The sequence below is a fragment of the Leptidea sinapis genome, chromosome 18, assembly GCF_905404315.1.
Source record: "Leptidea sinapis chromosome 18, ilLepSina1.1, whole genome shotgun sequence".
Lineage (NCBI taxonomy): Eukaryota > Metazoa > Arthropoda > Insecta > Lepidoptera > Pieridae > Leptidea > Leptidea sinapis.
This window is the reverse complement of record NC_066282.1, coordinates 1,634,582-1,653,349: the sequence shown is the minus strand read 5'-3', so window position 1 is coordinate 1,653,349 and position 18,768 is coordinate 1,634,582. Positions and strand designations below refer to the sequence as shown.

The following is an 18,768-nucleotide window of genomic DNA, read 5'->3' as shown; positions in this document are numbered from 1 at the left end:
AAGACAGAACCTAAAATCAGTGAATGTGAGGCGATTTGCTCATTGCTGCATTCCGTTTTTAATTATATATATGTCATCCGTTCCTTATGTATATTTTAAATAGTCAGCTTAAAAAACTTAATCAAATGACTCGAATTGCTTAGCTTCGAAACTTTAGCAGATGAACGTTAGACGATTGTTTTAAAAATAGAAAACCATATTTACATACATAATATAATACCAGTCCTAGGCCTGCACGGAGGATTACCAGTAGAGGCTTCTTATTAGCCCATGTGGTCGGCTAGGGGGTACCACAATGGCGCCATTTACTGCCGGCAAGTAGTAATGTCCAATCATTATTGTGTTTCCGTAGCTAGTGAAATGACTGGGCTAATGACACTTTACCTACTATGCCTCCAGATGACGAGCACAAATTCGAAGCCGCTCAGAATTAGGGTTTTCATGAACCGTGCGCGGACGTGCATTTTAATGAGCAGGGTGTAGCACATACCCTCGGCTGAACGTCTTGCTCGTGTCATCTCTACTTCTAAGCTAAATATCTCATGGAAATTTCCTTTTATTTATATTTTACAATAGTATAATATGACCACCGCCGACCCCAGTCTTTTTAAACGGCCGTAATAATCGACTCGATGAATTTGAGCAACATTTAATCAATGGATGATTTAATGTACAGTTTCAATGAAATTCGTTCTGGCACCATCGTCAATATAAGAAGCATCTGTCACTGTCGCTCGTAACTCTCCACTCGTCACGTTCATTGAGTGCTTCGAAAGGTCATTGGAACTCATTTTCAAACATTGAGTTGACTGTGTACAAGACAATAATACACAGGTATTCTCCCTGTTTAAAGGCTCGCCAATAAATAAACATCTATTTATTGAGTTTTAATATTATACGTCTACTAGGATTTGTTCATACCAAACATTCTTACTAATAGAAGAAAATATATTATATGATACTAGCTGACCCAGCAAACATTGTATTTTCGATATTAAAATCGCGATACAAAAGTAACTGTTGATCGTAGATGGGTGAAAGTTTGAAGTTGTATGTATTTTTTAATGCTGCCCCATAATCAAACAAATTTAAAATAAAATGTCAAAAAAAAATAAAAAAAATTGGCGTGGACCACCTTTAATTTAGGGGGATGAAAAATAGATGTTGTCCGATTCTCAGACCTACCCAATATGCACTCAAAATTTCATGAGAATCGGTCAACCCGTTTCGAAGGAGTTAACTACAAACACCGCGACATGAGAATTTTATATATTAGATTATACTTCGATCCGAAACATTTGTCGATTTACATCTTAACATTAAACGCAACAATTGCTGTGGACACACATGCATATAACATAACGATAACAATCAAACAATATTTATTTTAACACTTAGAAGTACTTAAGTGAAAATATTACAATAATGAACATACAGCTCATATAATATTATGTAAATATTGTATTAAATTGACATAATCTAGCTCAGTATGTCTAATAGTTTGTTATTAAAATTTAATTAACCAGCCATTAACTATACGCGTTATTATAAACTAATTGGTTTTGTCATAAAGCCTTTCTGTGACCCTCGAGAGCTCGCTTCGATAAATAATAATAATATTATTACTGTTATTAAATCAATCTTTGAAATCTAATCTCTCTCATGTAAAGTATTTTTTGAAGTACTGCGATATCTTGGTATTTTCTTCAAACAATATCAATTCGTATCAAAGAGTCATATATAAAATAGCTCTCTGTAAATCTGAGGAATGCTCATGATGTATATTGTTATAATATTATTGTAAAATCCCAATATTGTAAATTTTACAACTCTAGCAAGTACCACTTAGGCTTAGCACCGGATGCCGGCTAGATTATGGGAACCAAAACGGCACCTATTTCTGCCGTGAAGCAGTACTTTGTAAGCATTACTGTGTTTCGGTCTGAAGGGCGCCGTAGCTAGTGAAATTACTGGGCAAATGAGACTTGACAACTTAAGTCTCAAAGTGACGAGCGCACTTGTAGGGCCGCTCAGAATCTTTGTATTTTTCAAGAATCCTAACCGGCACTGCATTGTAATGGGCAGGGCGTATCATTTACCATCAGCTGAACGTCCCGCTCGTCTCGTCCCTTATTTTCATAAAAAAAGACAAGAGAGAGTGTCAAGTAGCGCGGGCGCGGCATTTCAAAGTAAATGTCAACAGATAACAGAAGTATAGCAGTTAGATAAGAGCAGCGACGGTCAGTTTGAATCAATTGGCGACATGATCCGCGGCCAGAGGTCGATCGTGTGATGTCATATCCTTAGATAATTTATCTAAGTCTAGATAGAGTCTCTTGCTATTAGACAACCGATAAAAACAGTACACGAATATTACTTTAGTGTGCGTGACAAGCTACGTCTTACACTCGCGATTTATATCGCACTGTGTGTTAGTGTGCGTGAATTGCTCAAAAAAAATCCCCACATAACCTACCGGGATTCGATACCGGGACCCGGGTCATCAAAGTTCATTATAACGTTTTCCAATAATCGGAAATTTAAAGTGTAATCTGTTGACAGCATTGTTAATCAACTTACTGTATTGTTAGCATAAGGTTACCTACGTTTATAGACAAATTTAGAATGCCATCTTTTAAAAGTTTTGTTAGATTGTTTGAGTGTGACCATTTACTGTATGCAAATTATGCACGCGGATAATAATATCCAAAACGTTTTGCTAAATTAACAGGACACGTGGTTCATGATGTTCTAATTTAATTGTAACCGGCATTCCCATGGCGACTTTGTTAAAGCAAGCATTAATATGGGTAAGCATTGTAGTGGTAAGCAGCTCTGGAGATGTGTGGGAGCTTTTATTTGTAGAAAATAATAATAAGGAATTTTCTTCCACACTCGAAAAGTGTGGGACTAAAATACAAAGTGTTGTGTCACAACAGAGTATGGCTGATCACAAACTATCAGTTCACATATTAAAGGGCGCTGTAGCTAGTGAAATTACTAGGCAAACGACTTAACTTAACATCTTATGTCTCAAGGTGACGAGCGCAATTGTAGTGCCGCTCAGAATCTTTGGTATTTCAAGAATCCTGAGAGGCACTGCATTGTACCCATTACAATGCAGTGCCTCTCAGTTTCATAAAAAAAAAAACAGTACAAGCTCGTTTGTCCTCATATTCCACAAACAGTACCACTTTTTTATCGACTCTTACTGTGAGATTCATGAAGAAATATAAGTGAACATGATAACGCAACAGCTTCGCTATTCACCAGAGTTGCCTCGACACAGTTTCCATGTGACAAACTCCAAAATAGGCTCGCGCCATGTAGGCACCGTCATAACGCTACTTCCAATTAATCATTTATCTTGTATATTGATTGATTTAAAACTTCTAACCGCACTGTAGCATATGGATAGCAAATTTATAGAGATACTAGCTGACCCAGCAAACGTTGTATTGCCGATATTAAAATCGCGATACAAAAGTAACTGTTGATCGAAGATGGGTGAAAATTTTGTTGTATGTATTTTTTAATGCTGACTCATAAAAACAAATTTAAAAAAAATGTCAAAAAAAATAAAAAATAAAATCGTGTGTAAACCACCCTTAACATTTAGGGGGATGAAAAATAGATTTTGTCCGATTCTCAGACCTACCCATGCACTCAAAATTTCATGAGAATCGGTCAAGCCGTTTCGGAGGAGTTCAATGTTTAACACCATGACACGAGAATTTTATATATTAGATATGTGTGTGTGTATGTTCACAATATAAAGTCTATTGCGTTGTCCTTATTACCTAAGACGTAAGAAGGTTTATTTGAAGGCAGCAAAAACATTAAAAACCTAAAAAGCAGGCCTGGAAATAAGTTTTTACCATCCAACCATCGATCCATTGTTATACCCATAGACATTACTCAGACAGATAAAATTTTTACATAAAGTTTTTTTATATAAAGTTTTTTTAATTCAAAATATTTGAAGATTTGTAACGTACCTACGCATCTGCGTTACATTAAAATATCACTTTATTTTTAAAGCCTTAAATACGACCTTCCAACGGTCATAGCTCACGCGACGAGTAAGTCATTACACGTATTACATCGACAATTATTACGTGTCCAATAATCGCTTGTATGTTGTTACAACGAAGGACTAAAGTCGAATAAAATAATTCCGATAGTATAATCAGTTGAACAAAATTTAACCAGTGAAGAAAAGTATGGCTCGACTCGTGTGAGTCATCGGGCAAAAATGCCGTCCGACAAAAATTGTAACGTATGTTTTATGATACGAGTATGTTGAAAATACATTAGGTACCCCTGCCGGTGGTAACATACAATCGAAGGGATCAATACAGCTTTCACAAATGAAAATTGTGCGCTTGTGATTCATAAACTTTTGGACAGCGACTGTTGAAACATAAATTTTAAAAGCAGTGCAAACATAGAAGAAACAGATGTTCTTAGAACACTAAGGATGTAAGATTCAGGTGAGGATGAACTCGTCATTGGGATTGCAAATAATTAAAACATCTTCCACATTGTTACGCTCTTATTAATATATAGAAAGATGAATAGTATTTATAGGAACTTGTAATAATTCAAATTGAAGACAGCAACCTGCATATATCATAAGTTTTGCAAAGTCAGTCTTAAAGACCCTACAATACACATTTACAATATTAAATGAAATGCTCAGAGATAATGTAGTAAAAATAATCACAACAAAATAAAATTTTATTGGTAAAAATAGTATTGGTGCCAGTTCGTTTGATCATATTCGTTTATTGAGTAAAAACAATATTTTTTTAATAGTGTTAGTAATTTAAATTTAAATCTATTCAACACTGTCTCCTCTCTTATTTCTTTTGGTAATTTATTACAGTTGCAGTTTGGGCATTCAGTTTTTAGTTATCTACATTTCCAACTATGTTGGACCATATTAAAATACTACTTGCTTATATTATTACTAAACAACATGAAGTCGTTGTTCTAATGTCTATAAACAAAGCTGCAAAATCGTCAACCCTGACCAATAAGCATCGTAAAGACGTTTTGAAATAAATTCATACGAACCAAAAATTCTAATGGAGCATATGACGTAGCTTCTGTTTGGATAACATTAGGAAAATATCGATGAGTCAAAGTATTCAGCTAGTAAGTCTTAGTGCCAACCGGACGGGACCGTGCTGACGTATTCGCTAGCCACACGGCGCTTGTAACAGTCGGGGCCTTGACATACTCGAACATAGATACTGATTACTGACTATTATGGGTATTTCTAGAATCGATTATCTAGACGTTAATGGAAGGTACTCGCAGCAAGACGCAGTCAAATGTTTAAGCATCCAGACATTACTGCACGACAACCAACAATAGAAGAGACTGGTGCTGGATCGATGGGAGATGATATGATATACGCCGTTGTGGTACCCATAATCTAGCCGGCTTCCTGTGCAAAGGAGCCTCACACTGGTGGGTTAAAGAAATAATAACATTCAATATTTACTTCTGTCACGCCAAGATTTAACCAGAAAAATTTGGAAGGTCACAAAACCTGTACTGCCTGACTGTATCAAGTTGAAGCGCAGCAAAATAATGTACATGTTAACTCAGTAGCAAGGTGTCTTGCAAAACATATCTAATACCATACGAAATACGTTCAGTTGGTATTTATGGTCCATCAAGAACGAGAGCATTATGTAGTAGACTCCTGGGGTAGAGGAGTGTGGTCGGTAAGTGGTCGTAACGTAAGTTAACTTACAATCAACTGTATTGCCACAATACGTGATCAAATACGCCTCGTTACAACAATAACATCACCGCGAGATCGTGATCGTTCTGTGCGTATTGTCAACATACTAGATACCTATCTATCATTTTTATTATTTAACGAATAGCACGTTTCGGTGTATTGTACTGATAGTATGTCATAAGTGCTGTCTTTTTAGAAAACCAGCTAAATAAAGGGGTTTCGTTCAGCGCCAAAACGGACTTGGGAGCAAGTGAGTGGTCGGTAAAAATAAGATGCATAATAGTTCATCAATTACTTCAGGCATAACCAACCCATAAACAATACAAATGAAATAAAATTATAATTACATTAAACTACAAATGTATAATATTATGCTTATGCTAACCAATTGTAAAATCATGTTGACGAAATATAAATTCTCCATCAGAAGACTATTTACCAAAAAAATCTAACTACTCTCTGGTATATAGAATACTAAAGCTCCTTTGGAATTTAAAATTGTAAAGTGATTTTTTGTAGTATATTATGCGGGTAATATATAACAAATAAAAAGCTAGTCAGCACTTTAATTAACAATTTAATTTACTGGTGGAATTTATAAGACCCAGATTTTACGACTAGAACGTTGAAATGAGACATGAAATTATCGTTTTTTTTTTTAATATTGTGCGACCTGGAATTCCTCTCAGAAACGGTTTCAATATCAGACTGTATATCTCAATTTTATATTGCGTGACGAAGACAATGTAACCACCCAGTGCCTAGCGGCCGCATCACGCGCGCCGAAGCGGTCCATATTCGCTGGTGATAAGGTCGAAATCACACAGCAATGAGTCATTAACGTTTATGGGTATAAATGGCGTGCCGTACGTGCTCCGAATGTGTCCATATTCGGATATTAACGTGCCTTGCTTTAAATATAACTAATTAATGTTGTAATGCTGTTCGTGTGGATGACTATGAATATAAATACTATATACACACTTAGTCTTAAACAACATTCCAAAAACAGCCAAATAGTTGTAATCCTAGATTATGTTGAAGCAATCCAAAACAAATAAAAAAAGGCACTTTGCAGGAATAAGGGAATTAACAACCCCCATAATCACAACTCATAAAAAATTAAAATAAATTTAAGAATAAATAATGCTGAATAGTTTATGAGCCTGTTGGTTGATAATATATTGCATGAGCATTACAACCAAGTCATTCAACTAGACATTCACAGATAAACTATTTATATAAGTAATATAAACTCAGAACTATTTAAGCACATTCCCAGTTAATAATACTCGAACTAAGAATAGGTGCTTCAGTTTAATCAATATGATTAACAACAAAGTAACCAAAATGATAAACGACTTAATAACACTATAAGCAAACTATCACCAACATTATACATATATTTTAAACTAAATAATTTCATTTGCAGTCTTCTGAATACTTACGTAGATCTGGCTAAGTTAAGACAAGGTAATTATAATTAAAACCAAATCGGCTTCGACCAAATTGGATTAGGCTATGTTGGATATACTTCGCCCACACATTCCCAAATTGGCTCAGCCAACAATATGTCTGCACCGATTCGTACATGTACCTAGTTGTTAGATTACCGATAGCCCTAACGCGGCCCATAATAGCCTTGTTGGTATTGCCATAACGGAGGACACACAATGGAACACAGCGTTGCCAAAGGTGAACACACCTAAGGCATCTCTTATAATACCTACTTATATTACTTCAATTATAACATTCTGTGTATGGAAATCTACACGAAAGATTGAACTTATCACTTTGATTGAATTATTTAACAAGTTGTCGAATATTATAGCCAAAAAATCATTTGTAAGATCTAAGAGTTTTTTTTATGGAAGAGGCGGCCATGCCATAGTTTGATTATTCGTGAAAGAAAGTTCCGGAAAATTCGGTATTCTTCTTCCGAGTTAACGAGGATAACTTGAAAGTGTAATAAAAACATAAACGTCATGATGAAGAAGATAAGTGCGAAATGATAAATTAATCTGGAGAAGCAGGTTCTAATCCCGCGTGGTGCATTTTGACCCAAATAAAAAATGTAATATATTTCGAAAAGTAGGGGAAATCATTATTAACAAAATTAGAACTATCTGATAGAAATAAACACTCCACGTTAGCGCTGATAAAAAGCATTGCAAGATTGCCGTAGTGACACACCAGAGAGCAGGCCGCAGGCCCGCTCAATGAATATATAATAGTACAATTATTACGGAAGTCTCACTCCGCAAAATCAATTAAATAAATAGGGACTCTTACGGTCATATATTGTATGACCTTACAGGTGGTCATTCAATTCAGATCACACAGCGCTACTAACCTACATCTCTATTCACCTACAAGTTGCCTCTCTTTCTATCGCGTGACTCTCACCTCTTCTGGTGACATTAGGGTTGACTTCTTTACCTAAAACTGTACATACCTAGTATAAGGTAATCTTATAAAAAAGCTTGTTTTTTTATAATACAAATAGCTGTGTAATCAAAAATTTAATTCATTATTCTTTCGTTGTCAAACCTACATTAGTTGCAGATAGCGTAATAATGTATGCGTTGTAAGACCACGACATAGTCAAACCTACTTGATATATATATATATATATATATATATATATATATATATATATATATATATATATATAGGAAATAAACAGGTAGGTAGATATCATGAATGGTAATTTCATTATAATAAATTTATTGTTTCAGCGTCTTTAGGAAGGAAGAAGGAATGACTTTCAATATGATTTGCTTTATTAATGTTTCTCCATTTTTAAAATATCAGTCGGATCGTAGAAGTAGGCGACAACAAAGCTCGCGCGGTTTGAGTTCGACTGATGAGGTTTCCTAGAAGTGTGATGTCAATATAATACGAATTACCTCGCCGAGGCCTCATACTCGGAGCGATAACGTCTTGTATATATAACTGAAGCTACTTGAAATCATGCACGACTTCGTCTATACCTAAAACTACTTATTGGGCTTTAAGTAATATTTTTTCGGTTCTGAGTTACCGTTTAACTAAATTTTAGGTTTAAGTTCTGTTACTGTATGTTTAGTGTCCTCAATTGCTAATTATAATTTACAATGCTCTTAGAAATTTAAACTGTAAAATCTAAAATTCTACCTAAAGCTCTAAAACTCTCAATGGATCATTTAGAAGTTTTACCACCAATCATTTGATAATTTTAGATTCACCACAAAATCAAGGTAAAAGTCGAACATATCATAAATTTTAAGAAAAGTGACTCGTCTTATTGTCTCTGCCATACAAAAACGGAAATATTTCGATGAAATAACAAAATCTCAACCGCTTTGCATCTACAAAGCGATGGCATAGCTGGCAGGAGCACGATCAGTATCTACAAGACACGAATCAAGAGTAACAGTTCAGGACCACGTCCCCAATTAGCCGGGACAGGGCTGACTCTGGGAGCACGTATCGCTGCGGGTCGTTCAACCAGAACGTTGACAGGATACTTAGATACACGTTTGTATCCGCTGATAGTCAGAAGTGCAACATTACTCTGATAAGCAACGTAACCTATTTTTTTATTTATACGAACTAGGTCGTTAGCCTCGAGCAAAATCGGAACCTTATATCAACTCAAATAAAATAAAATCAAAATTGTTTCAAATATTGAAGCTCAAATAATGTCACTTAATTTTAATAAATAAAGATTTATAAATTTGGAAAATTATCACCACTTCGGAAATAAGGTGTAAATGAGCTTTGATTAGAATTATTACTTATAACTGAACGACCTACACCACGACGCGGCCACAAGCAATGATATTTTAGATGCTGATTGCCGATTATCTCACTTAATCAGCAATTTAGTCAAAATTTAAGTTTATTACCGAGATCATGATAGGCAATCGTATTTGTTACAAGCGATTGATTAGTGGAGGCTATGCTAATATTATTATTAACAGTACGACGCTTCAAAGAATATTAATAAATAAAACTTTCAGTGCCAAAAGCTTATGTATTTGAAAGCAACTCTTGAACTGTACCCCAAACTCCGTTAGAAAAGTATTTAAAAACTTCAAGTCTGAAGGGCCCACCACATTGAAAGTGGCACACTTGGCGCACCTGCCTGCGTATCGTGACCACCTGTCGGAGGGAGCGACCATTAACTTGGGGAGGAGTACGCAAATACGGTTCTTATGTTTAAATGTAGCGAAGCCAGTGATTATAACGATCAATAGGAACGTATTACGAAACTAGGATGTAGGAAAATATTTGCTGGGTATGATTAATCGCGACTCAAAGCAATACAAATAATTTTCCAATAATGTAACAGATTTACAGGTTTTCCTTCGACACATATTGACGTATGACAAACATTATTATGGTTAGGTGATTATTTGCCAATGATTAGGAAAAATATGATAATTCAGAATTTTTGCAGGTACTCCTAGAACGATCTATTTACATTTGATTTCGTAGTTATAGATAATTATTATGATACCTTCCAATATATTATTGCTAATTGAATTGAATTTTTAGAAACTGTGATAATCAAACTAGTTATATACTCTGTTATCTCGAATTAATCTTTTGTTACGAAATTCAAAATAAATTATTAAGAAATATTTATGAAGCAAGGGCTACTGTTACCTTGCACTCGTTCTTCTCAGATTTTGACGAACAATTGTGATTGGAATCAATCATACTTCGAGTAAAAAATATAATACTTAAGCACAGTTATTATGACCCACGGATATGGCGAGGATGATATCTATGACAATAAAAGAATAAGATAGAACGATCTGGTTAATGTATGCGGCAAAAACGCTGCATTGTCCACACCTTAGTGCAGATTGTCGGGTATCGAACGGTCTAGGTTCGTAGCGAGTGTTAGCGATGTTTACACTTAGTCACACGTCGTGTGATAGGTGTCCATTAGTTGCAACCGTATACGTCGTGCTACAAAAACCATTGTGCACCAAGTCATATGGCGAATAGCTCAATGCTGAGTTCTCTACATCTACCGTATCTATCCCGACTTTTTACTGTGATTTAAATTCTAAGCTAGAAAAAAAAAATAAGCGTTTATAGCACCCATTTTCCAAGAATTGGCTTGATAAAATGATAGGTACCTACTAAATAATAAGAACTAACAGTACTAAGTAAAATTGTTACTAATATATTATCAAAAACGACAAACTATCTACGGACTTCTTGTCTGAAATAAATGACTCATTATTATTACTATAACGATACTTTGCAACCCTCAAAAGTAGATTTGGTAGGTTGAAGATTAAGACAAGATGCCATAGTTCAATTTAGTTTTAAATCGCTATATATAACAGTAAGAACTATACATATTATTTTTTGCTATTGAACCAAATTTTAGTATCTATACTAATATTATAAATAGGTAAAGTTTGTGAGGTTGTACGGTACTTATGAATCAGGATCTACTGAACCGACTTTGAAATTCTATTACCAGGCTACATTAACGCGTGAGATTGTTTTATATATACACGCATGTGGCAGTATTGGAACACTAACTATGTACTATGGTTAATGCGGACGAAGTCGCGAGTAACAGCTAGCTAATTACTTAGTTTAATTGATTCTGTGAGATAATGGAAGATAACGCAAAATAGCACCTTCTTAAAAGTGCTAATATAATATAAACAATATTTAGCACATATGGTACGTAACAAATTTCTCTTCAGTTTGAGTCACTCCGGTATTCAGGGTGACACCGCTGGTCGTCGTCCCTGACTCACGCGCATACCTCAAAAGCCTTAATTTCCACATTTCAAATGCGTCATAATATTTAATAACGGCGGCTCCAAACCGGAACTCAATCATTTAAGAAATTATAACTCAGAAGAAATACTATTATTATTCAAATAAAATTTGAACGCCGGAGGTCATGGGTTCGAGTCCCGCATCGTTCATAAAATTTTGTTTTTGAAATTTTATTTGTGTATTAATCCTAGAAGTGAGGGTTATCACTTTAAAAATATAACATATTGTTTACTATTATTATGTTGTCTTTGACGCCATTATGTGTCCATCTCCATTTCAAAGAGCGCCAATGTAAAGTGAGGACATTGTGTTTTAGGTGCTACTTTCTATAGCAACGATGCTACTAGAACATATTTTATAATGAAAATATATTAAGAATAGCATGGTTCTTGTGTTATATTTTTTAATGTCTACACGTAATTGGGATTTGTTTGACATTTGAATGTATAAAAAAAGCTTGAATTATTTAACGCTACTGAAATAAGAATGGATGAAAAGGCTCTAGCAGTATATAGCACCAGTGGGAGGCTCCTTAGCACAGGATGCCAGCTAGATTATAGCTGCTATTTCTGCCGTGAAGCAGTAATGTGTAAATATTACTGTGTTTCGCTCTGCAGGGCGCCGTAACTAGTGAAATTACTAAGCAAATCAGACTTAACATCTTGTCTCAAGGTGACGAGCGCAATTATTGTAGTGCTGCTCAAAATTTTTGGTTTTTCAAGAGTCCTGAGCGGCACTGCATTGTAATGGGCAGGGCATATCAATTACCATCAGCTGAACGTCCTGCTCGTCTCGTCCCTTATTTCCAAAGAAAAAAAATGTCTTTACATTAATATAATATAAGTATAATAACTGACTGAAACTATTAAACAGGTTAACATAATAAATGAATCACCTCATTTAAGAGAAATGAACGTCCATTCGCGATCTCTCGCGTATGATTCACATTCTGGAAACTCCTTACGTGGCGCGCTGGCCGCTGCATCAACACCACGCTGTGAATAATTATGAGTTGGACAGGAAAGGTTACTGGAGAACGTTTGATTTTTGAAGGGCTGCTTACAATTAATCACGCAGTGCCTTATAAAGTTACCATGGCGTCAGGTCACTCATTAACATCAACGTTGTTTTTTTATGACAATAAGGGACAAGACGACCAGGACGTTCGGCTGATAGTATTTGATACTCCCTGCCATTCCATTCCAAATTCTGAACGGTACTACAACTGCGCTCGTCACCTTGAGACGTAAGATGTTAAGTCTCATTTGCCCAGTAATTTCACTAGCTACGGAGACGAAACAATACTGCTTACACATTACTGTTCCACGGCAGAAAAAAAATAAAAATAAATTTATGATTGTTGTATATAATATATTTGTAACCATTTACTAATATATTCTTAAAGATATTTCCGGTACTAACAGTGTCGGTGATACTTATCTAAAATAAACTTTTTATTTCCTTGTTGAGAAAAAAAATAATGCAACTAACGTTGTCATTTGCACGAGTGATTGCCAGGTGGGTCATTTGTCAGAGCACAGTTATAATTTTAGTGATATTTACTTATTACTTGTTTAATCGCATGAAACAGTCTACCTTTTATCGGTAGGTACGCTCGTTTTATATCGACACTTGCGAAATTAACCAGTTGATAAGCGTTATAAAGCAATTTAACTTCCTACATTTACATTCCAGACGAAATAATAGACAGTTCCAATCCAAATATAGGCTCATATAGGTAATAATGACAAACACGTTTTTAGAACCAAAACTGAAAAATAATTACTAATAAAATGTTTGTACTCCAAAGTAATATTTTATAAACAGTAATATAAAAGAGATCATCATGTTAACTCGGAACAAAGTCCAACAAAACCGTTGACGGTACAATATATCGGGCACGCAGACTTGCGCTGACCACGAAATATTTATCGGCAGGCGATGCACGGCGTCCGCGTCGCATACGAAGAAATGACGTCACCGACAATGTTATTATATAACTGATATGACATATTGTATTCATAGAACAACCGAAAGACTCCTCATATTTTTACTAGAGTGAACTGAATCGGCTTTGTTCAGTCCGGCCGGCTCATCAGTGGCAGACATATTTGGGTATATGTTTGAATTTAATAAAGTATCTCATTAGTTACTACTGCCATACAGAATCCCTTTACATAACATGATATCATTTCCCAACATTTTTTTAATGGCCCGTAAGTTTAGTTTTTACTAAAAGGGCAACACACACGTTTAGACGTCTATATTAATTCTAAGTACCACGTAAATGGCGGCAAGATCTTCCTCACGAATAAAACCAATACTAATTTGCACGACCTGGAGGTTCCACAAGTACTTATTAAAACGGGTCTCTTTGTCGTAAAGCCTTTCTTTGGCACTGTAATGAAAATACCTTGCGGAAGTTACGTATTACTACATCATATCCGACAAATTGTTTCGAACATTGTCTATGTCCCTAGTACAAAGGCTTTCCCCATCTCCTTTAACCTTGCTAGAGCCCTTGGACCACAGCCAACACATTGTCTAAGTCTTGCATAGATATAACAATGAGTTTGTTATTTACAATTTACTTTTGTTTTTCATTACTTAAATACTTTTAATCAGTAAAAATGGAACAGTATGGAAGATTTAATAAATTCACATATAAAAGCAATTTTCGATCAAATATCGGGATAAAGGAAGAACCAAGAACTAGCTCACGTATGAAATGAAATTCGTTATAATCACACCTACGCAATATAATTCAGTATTTAATTTTAAATTTAAACCTGACTAAGATATGCAAGAAGAAGTTGAGCTCGAGATAGAGATAAGTGGAAGAAACTGGGGGAGGCCTATGTCGAAAGACAACCTGACCAATAAAGTGGTTGCTGAACATAAATATAATTTTATTTAATTTTACTTATAGATTTAAGAAAACATGTTTTATAAGTAGTATATAAGTTAAAATGTATTGTCGGTGAATAAAGGTTTTTATTGTAATTATTATTATAAGATATGCAAGATTTTTTAGATTAGCTTGTGCATTAAAATAAGTACCATAGAGTATTACAACTGACTTTTATTTGTGACTTAGTACGGAGAGGCCTATTCAAAAAAGGGTATCGACTTTAGGCGCCAGTTTCATCCATACCTTGCAATTTTAGTCAGTTAGCCCTCAAAACGAGAACAATAACCATTTTCAATGGAAATTATTAACAAAACGCGAGATCAACGAACTCCGCGAATGGCAATGCATTGTGTTCAATTTTGGAAAAATGTGATACGTTGAGGTTGTATCACATTTTTGTGCAATAAATATTATGATTTAAATTTGCATGCAATGGTTTTCAAGCAAGGAAGTAACTGTGGATTTAACTAGTCGTAGTTAAGCTTTGGAATATGTAAAGATTACTACTTACCTTAGGTATTTAGTATCTAACGTAAGGAAAAATTGTATGAGTCGATGTCCAATAGAAGTTTGGTTTTAAAATAACGGAACCAAATTAAACTAAATTAACTTTAACACTAGTGCTAGGTTCATAACGGCACTGCCTAATTGCCTATATGATATGCACGCCCCTGCTCTCACGTCTCTAACTATAAGTTTTATCCCCCTATTACATCACTATCTCGTATACGCGTAATATTCATAATCTTGGGTTCTATATTAAACAATTACACAAAACAAGTGCAAATAGTGAATTGAAACGGAGTGTTACCAGATGAGTAAATTTTAATTACTCATGTGGTGGTACAATAAAAACTATGACTCTTAAAAGATATCCACCGAGAAAAATGTACTACGTCGTACGATGGGACATGAATAGATCAATGTATGGGATTACCCTGCGAGATTCACATACATACATTCTTGATAATGTAATGTATGTTCATAGGCACATAAGTATATTTGCCAGAAACTGTCATAACCATAATGTTAACACCAGGAACAGACATAAACTTATGATGCCTACTACTCGGCTAAGTCGAGTTAGTAAGTCTTTTGTGGGGCGATGTATATGCTTTTACAACAAGATCCCAGAAAATGTTCAAAACAAAAGTAAAACGTTATTCAAAAGAATTGTTAAAAAACGTTTGTGTGGTAAAGGTTACTATAGCATAAATGACTTTCTTAATGATACCACAGATTGGGAATGGAGTGACCGCCCTCAGGCTATTAAATAAGAAGTTAAATTGTACAATATTACTTTGTAAACATATTTATTCGATGAAAAAAAAATCCCGCTGAGTTTGTTGCGCCCATTCTTCTCAGGTCTGAGGCATTCATTTTGGAATGGGTGGTAGGTTTTGACTTTCAATAAGTGATGTCACATCCTATTTTGAATAAAAATATTTGAATTTGAATTTAGACTCAAAACGATTGGATTCTAAATGAAACCCGCAGTGAAGAAGAAGTAGTGGATGGGAGTGCGAGCAAATAGCGAGAGAAGTCGCTCCACAAGCTTAGTTCTTGGATGAATACCAAAAGAGAATTGTGGAGGTAGAGACAGACCACCGCTGGGTGAACAACATCAGACACTATGGAGGGCTGGGAAAGGAGAGAGTGTAACTAGAGAGAAGGGGCTAATACATTAAACAAAACACTGAGCATCCAGCATGCTTACGGGCGTACGGGTCAAATGGTGTTAAGTGATCACCGCCGCCTACATTATCTTGCAACACCAGAGGAAACACAGGAGCGATGCCTTTTAGAAGATACATTTTTTTGGCTTCTTCTTCTTTTCTGCATAAGTACAAACTTCCGATATTTTCAATAATATTAATATGCGAGAGGAATTCGAATTGTTTCAATTGAACTAAAGATGATTTTGCCGCAGATGAGGAAAATACTGTAACCCAAATATAGTATTACTCACACTAATAATTCCATGAATTCAAACTTAAACAATTATCGCAGCTATAAATATTAAGACATGAAATTATGAATCATTAGAAGTGATTAACGATTACAAATAACTCACTCAAAACTTTAATCACGATTAAAACATTATGTTATTTTCCAAGCATTGTTGTTTCAACTTTCTTCACCAAGGTAGTAAAATTAGCGATTCCTACGAGGGTGTAATTTGCAGATTCACCAGTGGGAGGCTCCTTTTCACAGGAAGCCGGCTAAATTATGGGTACCACAACGGCGCCTATTTCTACCGTGAAGCAGTAATGTCTGAGCATTACTGTGTTTCGGTCTGAAGGGCGCCATAGCTATTGAAATTACTGGGGCAAATGAGACTTGACATCTTATGTCTTAAGGTGACGAGCGCAATTGTAGTGCCGCTCAGAATTATTGGGTTTTTCAATCATACTGAGCCGCACTGCATTGTGATGGGCAGGGCGTATCAACCACCATCAGCTGAACGTCCTGCTCGTCTCGTTCCTTATTTTAATAAAAAAAAGTGTTTGACAGACAAAAATATTTCAAAATATTAACTGGCCAGAGTCATCGTCAGTCAAAATATTGAATAGCCAAACAAAGAAGAAACAAACAGACTGTTTACGACTTTTCGATTAAGATCGGTAACAGTAACAAAAGATTAACTTACCTTTTCTATCTTTTATATTTATGTATGGTTGCAAATATGCTAATATGTTGCAACTCTATAAATGAGCAGGAGGCTAATGACTTTAGACTCAGAAATCTTTAACAAATCCGACAGACTCAAAAAACGGAGCAGATGCTTTCACGACTGATTGCTACTTGGATAAACCTATGCAATTTGAATATATCCATATAATGCAACAAATTCTTTCAAAATAATTGATTTAAACTCTAATTCATTATACAAATGATTTAAGTTTTCTTTAATGTTAATTCCGCCAATATTTGTTTTTAAAACAATTCGACACGTGTTTCGCCTCTACACGAGACATCCTCAGGACGTGTTGTCTCGCCAAAATCTGGCACGCTCGTGCCAGATTGTTTTAAAAACAAATATTGGCGGAATTAACACTAAAGAAAACTCAAATCATTTGTATAATTATGGATTTCCGCAAAGTAACGCCTAATTCAATAAATTCTCTAATTCATTGTTTAGTGCAATGCAGTATTATCCATTAACACTTTGGATTAATACGTATTGCACCCTGACCGGGTGTTTACATTGTAGTGTCCATCAGCAGAGCCCTGTGCGAATATGATGGCAGGCCGTTGACCCCGACGCGAATGTTGCTGCTAATTTACACTAAACATTGCGGACTCCTCATTACTCATCAAACCCTGTTTCGCAAACAATTTCAGCTTATAAACCAAATATACTATATACTTCGTGAGCAAAATATTGAATTATTTTATTGCTTCGCTTTGCGCAAGAACTTTCAAAAAACGGGAAAAACTAAAATAAATTACATACACATGACATAGATTGATAATCGTCTCTTAGTAAAACACATAACCCAGTCCGCGACCTTATCAAGAGAGCTCTTTATAGAAGATTGATCGAGGATTCCATGCAAGCTGGAGATTGATATGAAGGAGAAACAGTGTAGGCCGTAGCACCCAGCCTTGGGAAACTCCTGCCTTCATGGGCACAACAACAACACTTTCATAAACTTTCCAAATGTGAACAGAGGTAATAGAGAATATAATCTAAAATGGGTTGGCTTATCATTATTATTTATTTACCCTCACACCGTATCGCTTAAATATGTATATACTACTTACATCCGCGGGCAATACTGCGTGCAAGAAAAATCACTTCAAAATTAATGACAAAGAATCTATAGGCCAATCGAAAGGCAAAACCGGGAAACTCGTAACTTTTGTGCTAATTTTACTGCTGGATCCGCAAGTGGAAGCCGCCATTTTCTGTTCTCTACTAACAGTCATTAATGTCCGCTTATCTCTCAATATTTACAAGTAAAAACCGGGCATCTGTGAGATAATCAGTTTGTACATATTATATTGAATTCTTGGCGCTCAAGTTGCCCGGTCACGCACACGCCCTTGCCACACAAAAAACGCGCAGAATCGCAGATCGACCGTTACTATGAGTCATTCATAATAATGAACGACTATATCACCGACCAATGTGCCATTCTAGTTTAAGCTCCATACTTTACATATGATTAAAGAGAGGATGTGGTGCCTTGGATTGAGAATGGAATGCGACAGACGATCTCAAAAACTACCACCACTATTACTTCTTCTACAAAAGAGCATGTTAATTGTGCTGTTTGCGTTCTGCCTTGAATTT

General features: G+C 35.4%; 1 protein-coding gene across 2 annotated transcripts in view; it reads right to left on the bottom strand.

The window, feature by feature from the left end:
* LOC126969618 (myosin heavy chain, non-muscle) overlaps positions 1-18,768 on the bottom strand; it is a 72,735-nt gene that overhangs the window by 30,911 nt on the left and 23,056 nt on the right. The gene's annotated exons all lie outside the window — the stretch shown is intronic.